This window comes from Erythranthe guttata, chromosome 8, assembly GCF_056151865.1.
Source record: "Erythranthe guttata isolate IM_541 chromosome 8, IM_541, whole genome shotgun sequence".
Taxonomy (NCBI): domain Eukaryota; kingdom Viridiplantae; phylum Streptophyta; class Magnoliopsida; order Lamiales; family Phrymaceae; genus Erythranthe; species Erythranthe guttata.
In genome coordinates this window covers 7,838,056-7,859,627 of record NC_142540.1, presented here as the reverse complement: position 1 = coordinate 7,859,627, position 21,572 = coordinate 7,838,056, and the positions used below count along the sequence as shown (strand labels likewise).

The following is a 21,572-nucleotide window of genomic DNA, read 5'->3' as shown; positions in this document are numbered from 1 at the left end:
TTACTATAATTATTAACTTTATATATAATATTAAGGGAAAATTAGCAATAACCCCCTCATCTATTAAAAGTAGTTAAGTAAACGCCCAATCCCAAGAATAATTAGAGAAAACCCCCTATCTAATAATACACCCAATTGATATTTTCATAATTCCAAAATTATTCTTAATTTTCCAATACACTCTCGCTCCTCTTTGAACCCGTATACACATTAATATATTTTATTTTTATTTTTATTTTTTCTTACAATAAATCGCGTAAGAAATTAAGAGAGAAAAAAACAACACTCAATTTGTTTTGAGATTAATTTCTGCCAATATTTCATGACCGTGAGTAGATCTATCAGAATTTTCTATTGATTTTGACAAGATTACAATTTATTGGAAACAAAGTATGAATTTCAATATTCTTCATCTTCTCTCTTCTCTGTGTTTTTTTTTCTCTCTTTTCTGCTTGTTATATTTTAATGGAGTTCTTCAGTAAAGTCGTTAATGGAGGATTTCAATATGGTGTGGCGGCGGTGTGGTGACGATGGGGAGGTAGATTTAGAGTTTTTTGGTGGATCAGGCGGATAACAGCGCGAGTAGAGAAATTCGCTCATGCTGGAACCTTAATCGACTATGTACGTTTTCATAGTCGATTAGGCTAATCGACTATGTTCTAGTAGTCGATTAAGGTTGATCGACTCCAGTTTCTCCTTTTTTTTTTTTTTTTTTTTTTTTTTTTTTTTTTTGAATTTTTTGTTTATTTATTTCAATTATATAAATCATTTATAATGTTTGTATATTTTTTGTTTTTGTAATATGTAGTTGATTTTGCATTTTTTTGCTGTTGTGATTTGTTATTTTTAGTAGCAGATTCTTAATCGACTATGCTTCACATCATAGTCGATTAATATGCTTCATTGACTCTATTTTTTTATTTTTTTTATTTTTGGAGTTTTTGTTTATTGATTCCAATTGTATAAATCAAATATAATGTTTGTATATTGTTTGTTTTTGTAGTTGTGATTTGTTATTTTTATTAGTCCGTTCCTTAATCGACTATAGTTCATTATAGTCGATTTAATATGCTTCATAGTCGATTAACATACCTGATAAAGAAAAAAAGTTAAAAAACGAAAAAAATTTAAAAAATAAAAATAAAAAAGTAAAAAAATAAAAATAATACATTAATAATAATAATAAAATAATACTAATATAATAGAGAGAGAGAGAGAGAGAGAGAGAGAGAGAGAGAGAGAGAGAGAGAGAGAGAGAGAGAGAGAGAGAGAGAGAGAGAGAGAGAGAGAGAGAGAGAGAGAGAGAGAGAGAGACGGTCATGGGGATAGTGGGTTGATGGGTCATGGGGATGTGTAAGGTGGAGGGACATAAATGAAAAATGAGTGGCTGAAATTTGAAGTGAGTTTTTTCTCAAATAGTGCAAAATAGTTTGAACCTTTGTCTATTAAAAAAAATATTGATGGATTTATATCAAAGAGCCCCTAATATTAATTTGTATATATAGAAATTACCAATCAAAGCATGAATATCACATTGAACAAATCAACACCAATTTTAATTTAACATGTGTCATATATATATATATATATATATATATATATATATATATATATATATATATATATATATATATATATATATATATATATATATATATATATATATGATTTAAAGTATAATATCCTACATAATGATATTTATCATTTTTTTACGTATACCTTCCTAGAATAAGGTCTACAATATTATTTCTCAATAAAAAAATTATCATTTTTTTATTGCATTTAATGTTTTTTATATTATTACCATATGTAATTGATTGTTTCTTTTTTCATTGTTTATATACAAGTATATAAACCCCCCACCGATTCACTTTATTCACCATCATTTTTCATTCGATAAAATATGTATGGTAATGTCAATGTGCATTTTGTTTTGCTAAAATCGGCTCCTTTTTGAAATTATGTTTTCTTGATTTTTTTTTCATTATGTTATTTAATTTTTTCATTATTTTTTATTGAGGATTTTTTTTTTATTTTTTTTATAATATTGTATTACCTTCGAAATTTCGTATTTATAATTTTAATATTTTATATGCTCAAATTTGATCTGTATACTTTTAATTATTTTATGAAAGAATCTTATAGGTTCGTATAAATACATGAATGAATCATCTTTATCTCATGATTTTAACAATATGTTTTTTTCTTACTAATTAATCTTTATATTTCATTATATTTTTCAGACGAATATCCTCTCGAAAGCTACGCATGATTGGTTTAGGAAAGACATGTGCGTCGCTTATACTTTTGTTTAGGAAAGACATGTGCCTCGTTTATACTTTTAATATGATTGAATCGTGCTGATTGACGATGGTTTGTATAACAAAGAATTGGTATTTGGAAATTATAAGGGATTGTCATACTCGATTTTGAATGGACAGGCGAATGTTTTGCCGTTACAAGGTCGTTTGACACTGCCTAATTCGTTTACTGGACAGCCGACAAATTTCTATCGGAGTTAAAAACATTAGTTGAAATGTTGAGATGTCGTTGATTTTGATTTTATTGTTTATGTTCTTCACAATGTTTTCAGAACCGGACCGGTTATAGTACCGGACGACCATTTCGGTCATGGGTTTATAGGGACGAACCGGTTCAACCGAGTTTTTGATTTTATTAATATGCCATTATTTTATTAATTTTAATGTTTTAAAATATTAGTTTCCTTATATTTTTAATCTCCCACTTATTATTTTCACTTTCATCTACTTTACTTCACTTTTTATTATATTTTATTGCTTATACTCTATATTTTTCCATTTTTTATTCTTCAAATCCGGCAATCGGCTAACCCTATTCGATCATCCATGATCATATCTGATCATTCGACCGCTCATGACTAGATCCGGCTACCCACTACTAAGTATGTGAAGGTTAGCTCAAATCTAGCCACAAATTACCAACTTAATAGGGATTCGAGACTTTTTGGCCGAAAACCGGGTTCCTTGACTGACTCGTGGGTTCTCGGGTTTTACCCAGTCGAATGGTTTTCGATTTTTCCAGTTTTAGATGTTAAACCGGACTTTGTTAGACTTTTTGGCCGAAAATCTGAATTGCCGGGTTCGATCCGGTTTTAACACCATTGGTTCTTCATGTAAGCATTGAATCTTGAAACTTATTTGATTCAAAAATATTATCATGTTTGTTTATATAATTTTTTTTACAATAAAAATTCGCTTTTCACATACTTTATTTTGTTACATAATGGAAATAAAGTTTACCAATAGATGCACGGTTTGTTAAGATTTTTTTATGTATTAGAGGATTTATTTAATTATAATTTAATAATATTATTTATTGTTAAAGCTAGATTAATATTTAGTATAATACTTAGTATGTAGTGTAATACTTTTTGGGTTTTAATTCAGATACCATTTGTTAAAGAGTAGAAAATGGATCCCATTCACAAAAAGACACGCGTACAAGTTTAATGGAAATTAAATATTTTTTTAATATGTTATTTTCTTTATTTATTTTTTTCATCTATTTTTTTTCCTTCAAATGTAATTATATTCAATTTTTTCCCGTTTCAATTACTTAATGATATGGAATCACCTCAATGTGAATTATTATGTAATATTGTTAATTTGCACATAATATAATTATTTCTAATTTTCTATTATTATAAAGAAAAAATAATTTTAATTTCAAGAAAAATTAAAAAGAAACCAAAAAACGGAAAAATGATAATAATAAAATTAAATAATTAAATGAATTGATTTAAGGGGTAATATGCTTGACACCCCTTCAATCAAACTTAATTAGATATGGATGACAACCTCAAATGAAATATTTTAACTAAATCCTTAATTCTAAATGAAATTTGTCCCACATTCTTTGATTTTTATTTAACCCTTTAAAATATCGTCAATATAACTAGTAAAAAATTAGGGCTTTTTTTTTTTTTTTTTTTTTTTTTTTTTTTTTCTCATCTTCTCCCTTTCTGCTCCTTTTTTTTTCTTGCGCCGCCCCACCCAACCCCACCCCTTCTCTCTCTCTCTCTCTCTCTCTCTCTCTCTCTCTCTCATTCCACCGTACCCACCCACCATTTCATTCTTTCTCTCTTTCTCTCTCTCTCTCATGCCGCCCCAACCCCTCTCCCCATTTTTTTTTTGTCTTTTTTTACAGATCTGAGTGTTAAATGCGATGGAGGGTTGATTGTAAGGATGAATATGGTGAGTGGCAACGACTGGTATACTCTTTTGAGACGGATCTTTGCTTGGGTATAGAAACGACTGTGACGGGTGGTGGACCTAGCAGCGACTATGGCGACGGTGGGTATGAAGGCGGCTATTGTGGATGGCGGGTCTGGCGGCGGCTATGGCGTCGACCGGTATAGAGGCGGTTAGAGTGGTTCTGTTCGCGGTTATGGTGGGGGGTGGGTATAGGATACGTAAGACGATGGCTATGGCGGGCGCGGCTGTGATTGCAGATCTAGGGTTTTGTTTTTTTACGAGCGTTTATGACTACGGGTGTCTACTAATTACTATGAGTGTCTACGAATGGGTAGCGACTAGGGTTCAAAATGTGAGCTATGATCTTAAGAGTATGTGACTACGAATTTCTATGGTTCCTATAGACGACTACGACCGATTTTTTTTAAAAACATTCATAATTTCCAATATTAATAAACTATAGTATACCATAGTAGACCATAGTATTTTTAAAATTTGCTGTATTATTTAACAAAAACGCAAAAAAAAAAAATCGTAATTTTCAATAAAATGTTAAAAATAAAGAAAATTATTAAGTTGTTTATAATAATGTAAAAAATGCTAGTTTGATTTTTACTTAATGCAAATTTCGAATTTGTGAGTGGAAGGGCATTTTTGGAATGAATTTAGGATGTGAAGCAAAAGTTTAGTTTTACTTTTCATTTAGTTCTAATTAGTTTTGTCACCGGGGACCTATATCTTAAGGCCCCTAGATTTAATGGTCAAATAAAATAATATTCTCCAACCCTTTTATTCGTAAACTATAAACTAAATGTGTTGATTAGTTCCTATTTTAAAGGCACAATACGCTACAAATAGGTTTTATTAGATCACGATAATTCATTTCTTATTAACTATTACTACACATGTACAATAATTAGTGGAATCTGATTATTTAACTTTAAACGGAGCATCAGCTATATATTGACACCCATACATTGTATACCTATAACGTTAATAATTAATTATACTTTATGCACAACAACTAAATAACAGTACAAAAATATCCATGTATATTTTAGCTGCTTATACAGAAAAACCCTAAATGAATATATATTATTATCTATACACGTGATGATAATTATTATTTAAAATTGTGTCACAATATTTGTATATAATTGCAAACAAAGTCTCACGTAGTTATTTGAATGGTTTTTTGTTAATTTACCATGTACTGCTTTGTAATTTTCTAGAATTAAAGTTATACGCATTTAAGCCCTTCTATTGTTAATATTTATCATTCACACGGCCAATAGCTTATTATAATACTTTTGAAACACATCCTGTTATTATTTAACTATAAGTTAGGCGGTCCATATAGTTCAATAAACGAATAATAGTCAAAGCTCATAGTATTACATAATGTATATATTAATAGAAAACCAATTTAGTTAAAATGTAAAAACACTAGCTTTGGGTAAAATACTAAACTACTAGGGGAGGTACTCCAAGATCACGTTAATTGTCATCAACTACATCATCAACCGAATTCACCGCGATGACATTTGGTTAATGTTGTACTCAAACGAGTACGTGTTCCCAACCACCATCTTAAGAAAAAAACACCTCCACACATTTGTGATTATCAAAATTTCGCTGATGTTTGTTTTTGTCTTACACCGACACCTTACGGTATGATTTTTCATGAAATCTTTTATTACATGGAATATTTCCCGAAGAATGTTGATTCTACCCTGCAGACATGACGTTTCTTTATGACACCTTTTAAAGGTAAAAATTACCCTCAAGTGGACTTGACACGAAATCTTTATTCTTCTTAAATAACACATTCACAACTTTTTAGTATTACCATTATCTGTCCTAAGGGTAATTTTTGTATTTAAACTGTAAGATAAAATTAAATGCCACACCTGCAGGGGTAGAATCCGCATTTTTTTGGATATACATGGAATATAAAAAATTCCGTAAAAAATCACACCACAAGAGGGTCGTGTAAGACAGAAACAAACATCACGGTATTTTGGTAATTATCCATGGGTGGGGGTGTTATTTGTAATTTAGCCTAAGTTGAGGGGGTTTTCATAATTTATCCTATTAACAAAAAATAGTGTTGTTTTTACGTTTTAATGTTTGCTTATAGACTTATAATATTTTAAATAATTTTAATATCAGTTTATATATTAAGTATTAATTTTTAAATATATTTAATATGTATTTTGTATACTTTATGTACCAGACAATAGGAATTTTTATATGAAGGTTGAGAGATTGATATTAATTTTTTGATGCAAAATAATAGATCATTAAAAAAATTGATGCAAAATATGAATTAAGATTATGATTATTATGAGCATTAGAATTAGGATTATAAATAACATTATTTGAATTAGTATTAGTATTAATACTATGATTAGGATTCTTATTAGAATTAATATTAGTATTAGAATTATAATTATGATTAATATTAGTATTAGAATTATAATTAAGATTATGATCATGATTAGGACTACTAGTAGTATTAGTATTAGGATTAGGATGATGATTAGTATAAGGATTATGATCAATATTAGAAATAAGATATACTATGAATTAGAATTAACATTAGCTTTAACACTTAACATTATTAGTATTAGAATTATGAGAATTAGGATTAGGAATACGATTAGTGCTTGGAATATGATTAGGATTAGGATTCATATAAAAATTATGATTAGTGTTAGGAATATGATTATGAATAGGAAAAGGATTTGAATAATATTAGTATAAGTATCATTATCAGTATCAGTATCATTATTAATATCAGTATATGTATCAGTATCAGTATTAGTATTAGTATTAGTGTTAGTATGAGTATCAGTGCCAATATAAGTTAGTATCAGTGTCCGTTTCCGTATCCGTATCTGTATCCATATCCGTATCAGTATCAGTATCAAGATCAATATATGTATCGGTATACGTATCAGTATCAGTATTAGTATTAGTATCACTATCAATATTAATATTAGTATTAGTATCAGTGGTAGTAGTAGTATTAATATTAGTATTATTACTATTATTAGTATTAGTATTAGTATTAGTATTAGTATTTGGGAGAGGGGTTGAAAAAAAACAAGTAAAATTTTCTGCAGTTTTTGGGAGAGGGGTTGAAAAAAAAGTAATTGGGGCAAAAAAATGGAGAGGGCTGAAAAAAAATTGGGAGAGAGGGGTTGAAAAAAATTAATTGAGGCAAAATATATGAACTAAAATTTTCTGCGTTTTAGGGGAGAGGGTCTGAAAAAAAAAAATTAATTGAGTTTTTTGAGGTGATATACTGGAGGTCCCTTAAACGGAACGTTATTAGATGTGGGATACGAGCCCAATATTTTTTTCGTAACTAAATCCCTCAGTTAAAAAAATATATGATATAAAGGTTTTTTTTCAGAATGTTTGTGTGGAGTGTTAAAGAGTTATGTCTTTTTAATAAATCACATTCCTTGTAATTAGGGATCACGTATCAATCAAGCTCTATCGTGATAGTAACTGTATCTTAATACAATCTCATTAATATATGCCGCACGTAACAATGATAATCTGCATAACATTGAGCGTAGTATTTCGAGTTTCATCCTCCAGAAGGTATTGTTTGTCATCATCGCATAATAGCGGTTCATCGTGCGTTGTTGGTTCGATGTCTTTTTTTTTGTTGCACCGTGAAACACAGGATCCACTTATACATTCAAAAATTTACTTGTATAATGAAAGAAAGGATTCACGTAAATTATTGTGTTAATATAATTTTTTTTAGACGCATCTGACATTCGTTTTTTTATTTTCAGATTAATTTCATAATGTCGACAACCGTTAAGATTGTGATGAGGTTTGGTGAATGTTTTGGCATCAAGAATGTGTCTGGTGATATGAAACTAAATGTTAGACAGTAGCTATGCTGAAATATGACCAAAAGTCCTTATCTAAAATAAAGCTAATAATATATAGATAAGGCATAGTGTCAACAACAACCAACGTGTTTCGAATATTTTACCCAACAAACTATAGTTAATAACCACAATCGATTATCCACCACTTTACGTAATCCTTTGTTGAAGCAGAAAAAAAGAGGCTGCTCATTAGGTGCAGAACAATGAGCTTAACAACATTTTCGACGTCTTCTTCTGCATTGCTTTCGATGCGCTCGAGCATTCTCTCTCATATTGAACTGATTTTGACCTTGTGCTCATTTCCAAATCGTGTAATGACGCCACTGTTTGGCCTACGTGATCTGTGGGTGTTGATTTTTCTTTGGCCGGAAACTATACCCAATTAATTGACAGTCGGTTGGGGTAAGTTTGAGTTTCTTGCCACTAATTTCGAAAGAATTTTCACTTGGTTTGTAGGTAAAAAAAACTCTACACATCCATTTTGTGTCCCAGTAACGGAGGCAATCGTGAATTTGTGCTTTCTGAATGGTAATACGGGACTGAAAAATGGGGTTCTCTTCAGGCATTCTAGGTGGACATTATACAGTTGGACTCCTTCGAAGAAATTCACAGTAGACGCCAAGTTAGATCTGAATTGAGATATGTAACCACCTTTATTTCTCGTTCTTCGCGCAACATTCATGGCCTCTCCTGCAAATATAACAAATCATATTTATTTGTCAACAAAGATAAATATTTGGGTTAAGATAAAAATGTACATATACCATGTAATTGTAGAGTCAGTATCTTTATATTAAGAATGAGAATATTGTAATTGATAGAAAACCATAGTATATCACAGCACTATAGTATACCACTTTAACGTACTACATACATTATACAGTCAGTTACACATACACAATTCATTATCAATAAACTACAAATAAGCAATATAAGCCAACATATCAATTACAGAGAGAATCATATAATAGCAATTGTTTCATAGGTATGTAACATAGGTCTGCAAAAAAGACGAATCGCACAACAACATAACTATGAAAATTTATACAATTGTCATTCCATATACTAAGTATATAGAAATACAATATCAACTCATAGACTGCCATAGAAACTAGGGTTGACAACACAATATCCAATCATAGACACCCATAGAAATACATCATCAATTCATAGTTACAAATGTAGATCACATACACAATTCATTAACAATAAACTTATGCATAAGCAAGATAGGCCAGCCCATCAACTACATAGACAATCATATAATAGCAAATGTTTAATAAGACATCAACATAGGTAGGTAAAACAAAAACATGAGGAAATCACTCTTGAACATAACTACAAGAAAATTAATGCAATTGTCATTTTCTAGACTACTGTAGAAATACACTATCATTTCATAGACTACCATAGAAATTCAACTGTGTTTTTGCAGACTATCATAGAAATTTACACCAACTATCAACAATCACACAAATGTAAACCTTAATATAATAAACAACACCACTCACACGTCATGAAACATTGCATAATACAGACTGCGATTGCCAAACAACGAATTGCAAATTCAATGCACAAAAATATTTACCCGCCTACACACTTTTTTTGTGGGTGGAATTCATAGTTACCCAAAGATTTAGAAAACAACAAACAACAAACAACAAAATATACATGTTTGGAATCGTACCAGGGTCTAGTGCATTTATGTTTTGCTGCCCCTTCATCCGCATCTCCCCTGCATATTCGATTTTGTCAAAATCCTAATTTGTTTTAAAAACTAAAATCAAACAAAATCAAAACTTACTTGATATGTTTCTTGACGTAGCATCCGTAGACGTTAATGGCGCCGCTAATTTTATTTTTTTGATACTATGAGGGTGGTCGCCATGGATTTGCAGTAGAGAACAAGAGAAAAGATACCCTAATCAGGCGGAGTGAGGGGCGGGTGGGTTGGATTATGATACGGTTAATGTGGGATTTGGAAATATAGAATCTCAAAGATTACTAATGGCGAGATTGGTGGGATTTAATTTGATTTTGCCAAACTTAAAAATAAACGGCGTTTATATCACCGTAAGGGTATTATAGGCACAATTTCACAAAAGGATGTAAGGCTAATCTTTTTATAGACATGGATGTGTCATCTAATAAGTTTTCCCACTAGGAATGCATATCTTAAAGCCCCTTAAAAAAAAAGAGGGGCGGAAAAAATATTAATTGAGGCAAAAAAGGGAAAGAGACAGAAAAAAATAAACTAGGGGAGAGAGGCTGAAATAAAAATTAAAATTAGTAATTTGTGAATCCTCACAGGAGTCAAACCCATGACCAATCAAACATATAAAGACATTTTTACCACTACACCAAACACGTTATTAAGATCTACGGTGGTCCATGGCATACATGGCCACCCCCGCCTCTGTTAGATGTCTTAAATGCTCTACCTTTTAATTTGATGAATATGGAAAGGGGTTAATGTTAGAGTAGGTGACCAACAAGCCAACCTGTGGCTGTGGTCTTTCGTATTTATTATTGTAATAAACGAACCTTTATTCGTATTAATGATAAAACACATTGGCATTCTATATCTTTGTCCCTTTGTCACAAGCATAGATATAGTCCTTACAGTTATTACAAGTACTAGTAATTGATCGTTAGGATCGTGAGATATTTACTTAAGTATTATAACTGTTAAACGTGTTCCTAGTCGAAGGGTTACGCCACTAATGAGGATATCGGCCTTTCCCATTAAGACTAGCACTTAGTGTATGTGTACTGCATCTCATCAGTAAACGGTATTGTGATATCGGCATGCATAAGTGGGTGCTCGTAAGTTGACGAGTTCACTGAACTCCCTCACCCTAGAAATCTCTAAGTGGTTCCCAATAATCGAGTAGAGATATCTATGGTATAGTTGTACACCATTAGTCCTTATGACCTAGACATCACCGTGACTTCACTAGAGGACCAGCTGTATCGTGACCTGTCCCTGAGTTCCACCGAGGACCATCCCAAGGGCCAGTGTTCGTGCAGTCCGAAATCTAGTGGGAGGTCTGTGCATTGTAGTCGGGGATTCGATCGCTAGAATAGTCTTGGATGTCCTGTGTGTTCTGAAAGTTTGTAATCATTCTAAGTCTCTGGCCAGAGCTGACTAGGTGATGATTAGAGAATTCGATTCTCTAAGTCATGCACGTAAGGATTACAACACTTAGAACGATCGCACCGTCATCGAACATATAAAGAGGTCTCGATGAACCAATGCCTCTAGTTCGATCGGGACATATGAATCGAAGGGACCGTACTGTACGTTAACTATATCTGAAGGTTCTTGCAGGCACTTCATTTGTATCTAGGGAATCATGACGCGTAGTTGCTAGACGCCAATCTTGATTCGTTGGGTGATTAAGATGAAACGAGCTTCATCTTAATCGTAACTCTAAGGGACGAGTTTTGACCGCAAAGAGTTGTGGGCCCACGGCTAGCTTACACCTGAACCATCGAGGGTCACACTGCTCGTGCACATGAGATCTTTGAATAAACGGTCAGAGATAAAGTAGTTTATCTTTGCATGATTGGAAGTCAATATGATTGAGTCCAACATTCGTAATTTGGAATTATGAATGAGAATAAGAAAAGGAAAAGCATAGGCGAACGTGTTAGTGAACTTTCTAAATCGGGAAGTTTCCAAATTTAGAAAGTGCACTGAACTAGGGTTTCCACTTTTGGAAAGTTGGAAAATGAAAGATGGCACTCGTAATGACGAGGGAATTATAATGATTCCGAAAATATAATCGTTGCAATTTTTCGGTCATTGAATTAAGAGAGACGAGCAAGAGAAAGTACTAACGGACTTAAGCTGTTGGGCCCGGTCCAACTTAAGCCCGCTAGGGTTTTAAGCAAGGGACTATAAATACATGATTTATAGGCCTTGCACAAAAACACTCAAAAACCCCTAACCCTAAGCGGCCGTCCCCATCTCTCTCTCTCGGCCTCTCTTTCCGCGGCCACCACCGCGCCACCGCCGTCGCCTCTCCATCGCCGGAATCGGCCATCTATTGGCCGTTCCCTTCACGGTATTCTTTCCTCTTTTCGTTTCTTCCGTTTTATTCTAACTACTTCGTGTCTAGTGCCACGATTTAGTAGATCGAAGTGTACGAGGTGAAATCCGAGAGGAGGAAGACTGTAGATCGAAGAATCGAGGAGCAACGCACGAGCCGAAGCCGCACGCTGCCCCACGCGCCGCCCCGGAAGTCCGCGCGTGAAACTCACGCGCCGCCGTGAGCTGTCTCACCGCCGCTGCTGCTGCACCGTTGCTGCCCCGATTGTACGGATTGGTTTCCGTAGCAATCTCGACGTGCTAAACGCTCCTACCTCACGCTTCAAGAGGTAAATACGCGAAACCCTAGTTTCGATTTGAGTTTCGTTTAAACCTATGTATATGTATTCATGTTTGTTTCGTATGATTTTATGTGATTATGTGTAATCGATTTAAATCATTGCGAGCATGTTATTTGGTTTAAACGCGAGCATGTTAATTGATTTAAATTCAGTTAAATAATTAGCATGTATGTTGTTGTTTAATTTCGCTGGAAGCGCAAAGGTACGCAATTAATTGATTTAATTTGTCGTGCATGTACTTGTGTGTTTTAAAGTCGTTTAAATCACATTAAATTTTTGTTTTCCGCTGCGTTTGCGTGCCCGAAACCCAACAGTGGTATCAAAGCTCGTTGCGCAATTAATTGCGTTCGTTTTAATATGCTATGATTTTATGCATGTTCGATTTATTAAAGTAGTGATTGTCGTATTATGTAATTGGGAGTTTTCGTAAGTTTAAAATATTTTTGAAATATTGTTTAGAATTTTTCCAGCTTTAAAATTGTTTAAAATTGGAAAATCGGATCTGAAATTATTTTTAAAACATCGTTTTTTAATTGTTCGGATCGAACCGGTCGAACCGGCCGTTTCGATGGTTGTGCACGATTTAGTTGACCGAATCCACGTGGATTCGGGTCGGTCAGACCGGTTCTCGGTCCGACTGACCCGGCCCACTGATTTGGGTCAGCTGGACCGGGCAGAACCGGACCGCTTCGGTCCGAACCGGTCAGACCGGTTGGGCCGAACCGGTTCACTGAAAAAAAAAAAAAAAAAAAAAAAAAATTATTTCAGATTTCTAAAATTAAACTTAAAACAAATTGATTTTAATTTTTGGAAAATTATTTTCAATTAATCCCAATTAGATAATTGGATCGACAATCATCTATTTTAGTAAATAGGTGTTATATTAATTAAATTGATTTAAATTGTTAAATTGATTTCAATTAATAGAACACATATATAATATTGATTATAAATTCAACTTAATTAGTAGTACCTCAACATTATTTGAATGATTTATGCTAGTTGAGGTTCTACAATTATTTTGAAAAACTCGATAATTAATTAATGTAATTAATTATGAAATTAGGTCGTATGTTCCTCTAAGGACAATATGCGTTTCCATATACCTTTAGAGAACATAGATGTAGGAATCACATAGACCAATCCAAACCTTCTGATGAGATAAAACTTTTTAATAAAAATCCCTCATTCTTTTAATTAAGAATCATTTCAAGCTATAAAGAAAAACCCAATCTGTTGAGTTATTTCTTTCCTTCTGCCAACGGTTGGATTATGTGTAGCCCTTTACTATAGTGCAGTAAGCCGTGTTAGCGGGGAGTGCTATGGTAGAGTAAGCTGTAATTCAATTGACATAATGATGAAGGTAGCCGTAGAAAAGGGTTATGTTGAATTAACGTGGTCGGCTAGATTAACTAGGGACTGCATTAGTTTGGCATAATCAAGTTCTATGAGCATCTTTGATTGGTAGGTTAGACTTGACACACGACGATTTTGATATTCGCGAGATTAACTTAGGTCATTATCAAGTGTGAGGAAAATTAATTTAGGGTCATATTGTGGATATGATTGATTGTGATCTACCTTTGGGCAAATATAATCGGGCTAGATTAACTACGGGTTATATTTGTCTATTGGACCTAAAGCCCATTAAGAAAAATCAGTTTTCTCGTTTGTCTACTAGAGGGAAGTGGAACTCGATAAAATTAGTGGGAGAACAATTAAATAACATAAGTCCAAACATTTAATTGTAACAATCATTTAACGCGAATCTCTAATAATCCTCTTCCCTATACCTCTCAGATAATCATGTCTAAGAATCCCATAATGTCAATCCTCGACAATAAACTCAATGGCCCTAATTACCTAGATTGGTTGCGTAGTCTTAAGCTTGTGCTAACCGTTGAGGGGCGTCTCTATGTTTTGAACGAGAGACTTCCCGCCACTATACTTGCCACAGCGACTGATGCTGAAAAGGAAACTTATGAAGTTTGGAAGAAAGATGACACTCATGCTAGGTGCTATATGATAGCCGCCATGGAGCCCGCGCTTGCGAGGAAATATGAGTCTCACATGCATGCTTTCGATATAAAGGCTCATCTCGATAGCATGTATAGTGAGAATATTAGGGCATCGAGGTACGCTGCTACAAAGGAGTTGATCACAGCGAGACTGCGCGAAGGGACTTCGGTCCACGAGCACTGTCTCAAAATGATCACTCTCCTTGAAAAGCTAGTGAATCTTGATGTCACCCTCCCGGCCGAGCTCTCGTTGGATTTGATCCTGTTGTCTCTTCCTAGTTCCTATGAATCGTTCATAGTGAACTTCGACATGAACAAACTAGATCCTCCCTTGGATGAGTTAATGAACATGTTACTCAGCTTCGAGTCCACCATTAAGAAAGAGAAGTCTGTTCTCATTGCTGCTACTTCTGGAAAGAAGAGTTCTTTCCAAAAGAAGAGAAAGGAAAGAGTTCCCTTTCCAAACAGCAAGTTCGAAGTGGGTGAAGGTAGTGGGGGCCCCTAAGGCGAAAATCAGCAAAACGTAAGGAGATAGATCAAAACCCCGCACAACTTTGGCACGCTAGATTAGGTCATGTCTCTTTAAGAAGGATGAACGATTTTGTTAGTGAAGGATTGTTCTCTTTGGAGGACGTGAAATCACTACAAACTTGTGAATCTTACCTTAAAGGGAAAATGACCAAGTCACCCTACAAAGGGAAAATGGAACGAGCCGAGGGTCTTTTGGATTTGATCCACACAGACGTATGTGGTCCACTAAGTGTTAGTGCAAAGGGTGGATATAACTACTTCGCCACCTTTACCGACGATTATTCTAGGTATGGGTATGTATACTTGATGAAGTACAAGTCTGAAACATTTGAAAGGTTCAAAAGATTTTAGACATGAAGTAGAAAAGCAACTCGGACGAAGTATTAAGAAGCTGCGATCCGATCGTGGTGGAGAATACTTGAGCATCGAGTTCATTGACTATCTAAAAGAAAATGGGATACAGTCCCAATGGACTCCACCGGGAACTCCTCAACTTAATGGAGTATCCGAACGTCGGAATCGAACTTTATTAGATATGGTTCGATCAATGATGGGTTTCACAAACTTACCGGCATACTTGTGGGGTCATGCACTCCGTACTACCGCGTATTTGCTGAATAGAGTTAACACCAAAGCAGTTAAATCCACACCTTATGAACTTTGGCATTCCCGGAAACCCAATTACAAACATATTAGGATATGGGGTTGTCCCGCTTATGTGAAGCGATTAGTGGGAGATAAGTTGGATAGTAAATCCGACTTGTGCTATTTTGTGGGGTATCCCGAAGACTCGATGGGATACGAGTTATACTATGTCAAAGAAGCAAAGACGTTTGTTTCGAGAAATGCCACCTTTTTGGAAAGGGAGTTTCTATCCGATAGAAAGGGCAGCATGATAGAACTTGAAGTAGTTCAAGAACCACAAAGTGAAGTTCAAACGCAAGAACAAGTAATCGAACCAATACAACAAACCACTGATATACCTCCTGAACCTACGGTACGTAGATCCGAAAGAGTTCGGAAAATGCCGGATAGGTTATTCCTCCTCGAAAATGATGAAGATCATGTTGATCTTGGACGAGATCCAAGAACATACAATGAGGCCGTATCGGATGCGGACATGGGACATTGACTAACTGCCATGAAATCCGAAATGGACTCCATGTACTCCAACAAGGTATGGACCTTGGTAGATCCACCCAAAGGAATTGTTCCTATAGGCTGCAAGTGGATCTATAAGAAGAAAATTGGAGTTGATGGAAAGGTATCGACCTATAAAGCTAGATTGGTAGCAAAAGGATACACTCAAAGGCAAGGCGTTGACTATGAGGAAACCTTTTCGCCAGTCGCGATGCTGAAGTCCATTAGGATTTTGCTGGCCATAGTTGCGTGGTACGACTACGAGATATGGCAAATGGATGTGAAGACCGCCTTCCTTAATGGAGATATTGAGGAAGAAATTTACATGGCGCAGCCGGAAGGCTTCATATCTTCTGGAAGTGAGCAAAAGGTTTGCAAGCTCCAGCGATCCATTTATGGATTGAAGCAAGCATCCCGTAGTTGGAACATTAGGTTCGACTCAACTATCAAAGAGTTTGATTTTGAGAAGAATCCGGAGGAACCTTGTGTATACAAGAAGGTTAGTGGGAGGGCAGTAATATTTCTAGTGCTTTACGTTGATGACATTCTACTCATTGGGAATGACGTAGGAATGTTACAGCAAACGAAAGCATGGTTGTCCACACGTTTCTCAATGAAGGATTTGGGAGAAGCATCTTATGTATTGGGAATACGCATCTATAGAGATAGAGCAAGAAAGATGCTTGGCTTATCCCAAAGCCTGTACATAGACACCGTTATGAAACGGTTTAGCATGGAAGAATCCAAGAAGGGATTCTTGCCAATGTCCCATGGGGTTCGTCTCTCGAAATCTATGTGTCCCCAAACACCTAGTGAAATCGAGGAGATGAAAAGGACGCCCTATGCTTCTGCCATAGGAAGCATAATGTATGGCATGCTATGTACGAGACCCGATATTGCGTATGCTGTGAGTGTCACAAGCAGATATCAGTCTAACCCCGGCCCGGCTCACTGGAAAGCCGTGAAAGATATCCTCAAGTACTTGCGAAGGACTAAGGATATATTTTTGGTCTATGGGGGTGCCGAGTTGAAATTAGAGGGTTTCACTGACTCTAGTTTTCAATCGGACGTGGACGACTCAAAGTCGAATTCTGGATTTATATTCACGCTTAATGGTGGTGCCGTGTGTTGGAAGAGTTCCAAGCAAAGCACGACGGCCGATTCCACTACCGAAGCGGAATACATTGCAGCGTCTGAAGCTGCAAAAGAAGGGACTTGGATAAGGAAGTTCATCCAAGAGTTGGGTGTCATTCCTGATGCTAGTGATCCAGTACCGTTGTATTGTGATAACACCGGAGCCGTGGCACAACCTAAGGAGCCACGATCTCATCAGAAGTCGAAGCATATTCTGAGGAAGTATCACGTGATCCGAGAGATCATTGATAGAGGTGAAGTTAAGGTAGAACGAGTCACCTCGGAAGAGAACGTTGCAGACCCCTTCACGAAGCCTTTACCAAGATCGGTCCATGAGAAACATCGAGAGTCGATGGGATTGCGGTTTATGGGTAGTTGGCTTTAGGTCAAGTGGGAGATTGTTAGAGTAGGTGACCAACAAGCCAACCTGTGGCTGTGGTCTTTCGTATTTATTATTGTAATAAACGAACCTTTATTCGTATTAATGATAAAACACATTGGCATTCTATATCTTTGTCCCTTTGTCACAAGCATAGATATAGTCCTTACAGTTATTACAAGTACTAGTAATTGATCGTTAGGATCGTGAGATATTTACTTAAGTATTATAACTGTTAAACGTGTTCCTAGTCGAAGGGTTACGCCACTAATGAGGATATCGGCCTTTCCCATTAAGACTAGCACTTAGTGTATGTGTACTGCATCTCATCAGTAAACGGTATTGTGATATCGGCATGCATAAGTGGGTGCTCGTAAGTTGACGAGTTCACTGAACTCCCTCACCCTAGAAATCTCTAAGTGGTTCCCAATAATCGAGTAGAGATATCTATGGTATAGTTGTACACCATTAGTCCTTATGACCTAGACATCACCGTGACTTCACTAGAGGACCAGCTGTATCGTGACTTGTCCCTGAGTTCCACCGAGGACCATCCCAAGGGCCAGTGTTCGTGCAGTCCGAAATCTAGTGGGAGGTCTGTGCATTGTAGTCGGGGATTCGATCGCTAGAATAGTCTTGGATGTCCTGTGTGTTCTGAAAGTTTGTAATCATTCTAAGTCTGTGGCCAGAGCTGACTAGGTGATGATTAGAGAATTCGATTCTCTAAGTCATGCACGTAAGGATTACAACACTTAGAACGATCGCACCGTCATCGAACATATAAAGAGGTCTCGATGAACCAATGCCTCTAGTTCGATCGGGACATATGAATCGAAGGGACCGTACTGTACGTTAACTATATCTGAAGGTTCTTGCAGGCACTTCATTTGTATCTAGGGAATCATGACGCGTAGTTGCTAGACGCCAATCTTGATTCGTTGGGTGATTAAGATGAAACGAGCTTCATCTTAATCGTAACTCTAAGGGACGAGTTTTGACCGCAAAGAGTTGTGGGCCCACGGCTAGCTTACACCTGAACCATCGAGGGTCACACTGCTCGTGCACATGAGATCTTTGAATAAACGGTCAGAGATAAAGTAGTTTATCTTTGCATGATTGGAAGTCAATATGATTGAGTCCAACATTCGTAATTTGGAATTATGAATGAGAATAAGAAAAGGAAAAGCATAGGCGAACGTGTTAGTGAACTTTCTAAATCGGGAAGTTTCCAAATTTAGAAAGTGCACTGAACTAGGGTTTCCACTTTTGGAAAGTTGGAAAATGAAAGATGGCACTCGTAATGACGAGGGAATTATAATGATTCCGAAAATGTAATCGTTGCAATTTTTCGGTCATTGAATTAAGAGAGACGAGCAAGAGAAAGTACTAACGGACTTAAGCTGTTGGGCCCGGTCCAACTTAAGCCCGCTAGGGTTTTAAGCAAGGGACTATAAATACATGATTTATAGGCCTTGCACAAAAAACACTCAAAAACCCCTAACCCTAAGCGGCCGTCCCCATCTCTCTCTCTCGGCCTCTCTTTCCGCGGCCACCACCGCGCCACCGCCGTCGCCTCTCCGTCGCCGGAATCGGCCATCTATTGGCCGTTCCCTTCACGGTATTCTTTCCTCTTTTCGTTTCTTCCGTTTTATTCTAACTACTTCGTGTCTAGTGCCACGATTTAGTAGATCGAAGTGTACGAGGTGAAATCCGAGAGGAGGAAGACTGTAGATCGAAGAATCGAGGAGCAACGCACGAGCCGAAGCCGCACGCTGCCCCACGCGCCGCCCCGGAAGTCCGCGCGTGAAACTCACGCGCCGCCGTGAGCTGTCTCACCGCCGCTGTTGCTGCACCGTTGCTGCCCCGATTGTACGGATTGGTTTCCGTAGCAATCTCGACGTGCTAAACGCTCCTACCTCACGCTTCAAGAGGTAAATACGCGAAACCCTAGTTTCGATTTGAGTTTCGTTTAAACCTATGTACATGTATTCATGTTTGTTTCGTATGATTTTATGTGATTATGTGTAATCGATTTAAATCATTGCGAGCATGTTATTTGGTTTAAACGCGAGCATGTTAATTGATTTAAATTCGGTTAAATAATTAGCATGTATGTTGTTGTTTAATTTCGCTGGAAGCGCAAAGGTACGCAATTAATTGATTTAATTTGTCGGGCATGTACTTGTGTGTTTTAAAGTCGTTTAAATCACATTAAATTTTTGTTTTCCGCTGCGTATGCGTGCCCGAAACCCAACAGTTAATACCTCCTTTCTTTCTTGAGGTCAGGTTAAATTTTTGGAAAAAAAAGTTGTGTCAACCCAAGAAATTATCGAAAGGTACAAAGAGGAGTGGAGAACAACAGAGTGTACTCTTATGCCTGATGGATGGACAGATAATAAGAATCGCTCTATCCCAAATTTCTTAGTTAATAGTTCAAAATGAACCGCGTTTATAGAAAGTATTGACACTTCTGATATGTTTAAGAAAGCTATTGAATTATTTAAAATTCTTGACAATTTTATTGTGCAAATTGGGCCGGACATTATTGTTCAATTTGTTACTAACAGCGCAACAACTTATGTAAAAGCCGGACATATACTAATGGAATCAAAAATAAATATTTCTTGGAATCCTTGTGATGCACATTGTATGGATGTCATTCTAAAAGATATTGGAGATATGCCTATACACAGAGACACGATGACCAAGGCAAGGAAGATTACAGTATACATCTACATGTAATTGTTTTTCTTTTTATTTGATTCTTTAGTTATGTACTTAATGTGTAACTTATATAATTACTTTATATCCCTTTAACTTTTTACTGTGTTTATGTTTAGACATTCTTGGGCTTTGAACTTAATGAGGGAATTCACACGGGGCAGCGAGTTAACAAGACCTATTGTACAAGATTTGCAACATCATATTTAACTTTGAGACGTTTGCTTGAATTAAAGCTTGCACTTACGGCAATGTTTGGATCTGGAATCTCACAAAAAAAGTTCATATGCAAAGAAAGCAGATGGACGGGCTATTGGTGAGATAATTTTAGCTGACAAGAATTCAGGACCGGTCCAACGTATTTGGGAGCCTAAGGCGAGAATATATGTTGTGCCCTTAATAATATAGGTTTTCAGGGCAACACCCCAACATTTTTTTTTATTTTGAATTTATATTTTTGATGAAATAATATAAATAAATATTTATTAATTTAAATTTCATTATCAATAAAATATTGAAAATATTAACCTATATCTAAATATTTTTTCATAAATCAAATGTTAGAAATTTATGAAATAATTCTTTTTTGAATAAAATAAAGATTTTTAAATTGTATAACTTTTTAACTAAGATTTAAATTTGTAAATATAATATATTTTCTTTTCATAAGTAGAAGAATAAATCTTTTTTATACTATAGAAAAATATTTTTTTCACACATTAAAAGTGTAAGTATATATATGTATTAAAAAAAAATAAAAAATGGGCCCCTTATGAAATTGGGCCCTGGGCGTGAGCCCTGCTCGCCCCAATCTAAGGCCGGCCCTGCAAGTATTTCTAGTCAGCCATCCAATACTGCTGGAAGTGCATATTTCCATTGGTAAAAGTGTTAAGACTTGTAGATTGTGATTCCAAGCCTGCTATGGGATATATTTATGAAGCAATGGGTCATGCAAAAGAACAAATAAAGAAATCTTTTAAAGATGATAAAAAATGTACTAGCCTATTTGAGAAATCATTGATCTGGGATGGAATTTATAATTGCATAGACCCCATCATGTGGCTGCTTACTATCTTAATCCAAGGTGATATTACATTTAACT

The 21,572-nt window shown here is 35.5% G+C and overlaps 1 pseudogene; it reads left to right on the top strand.

Moving 5' to 3' along the window:
• Positions 1–4,359: 4,359 nt before the first annotated feature.
• Positions 4,360–20,790, top strand: LOC148768442 (uncharacterized; annotated as a pseudogene).
• Positions 20,791–21,572: the final 782 nt, after the last annotated feature.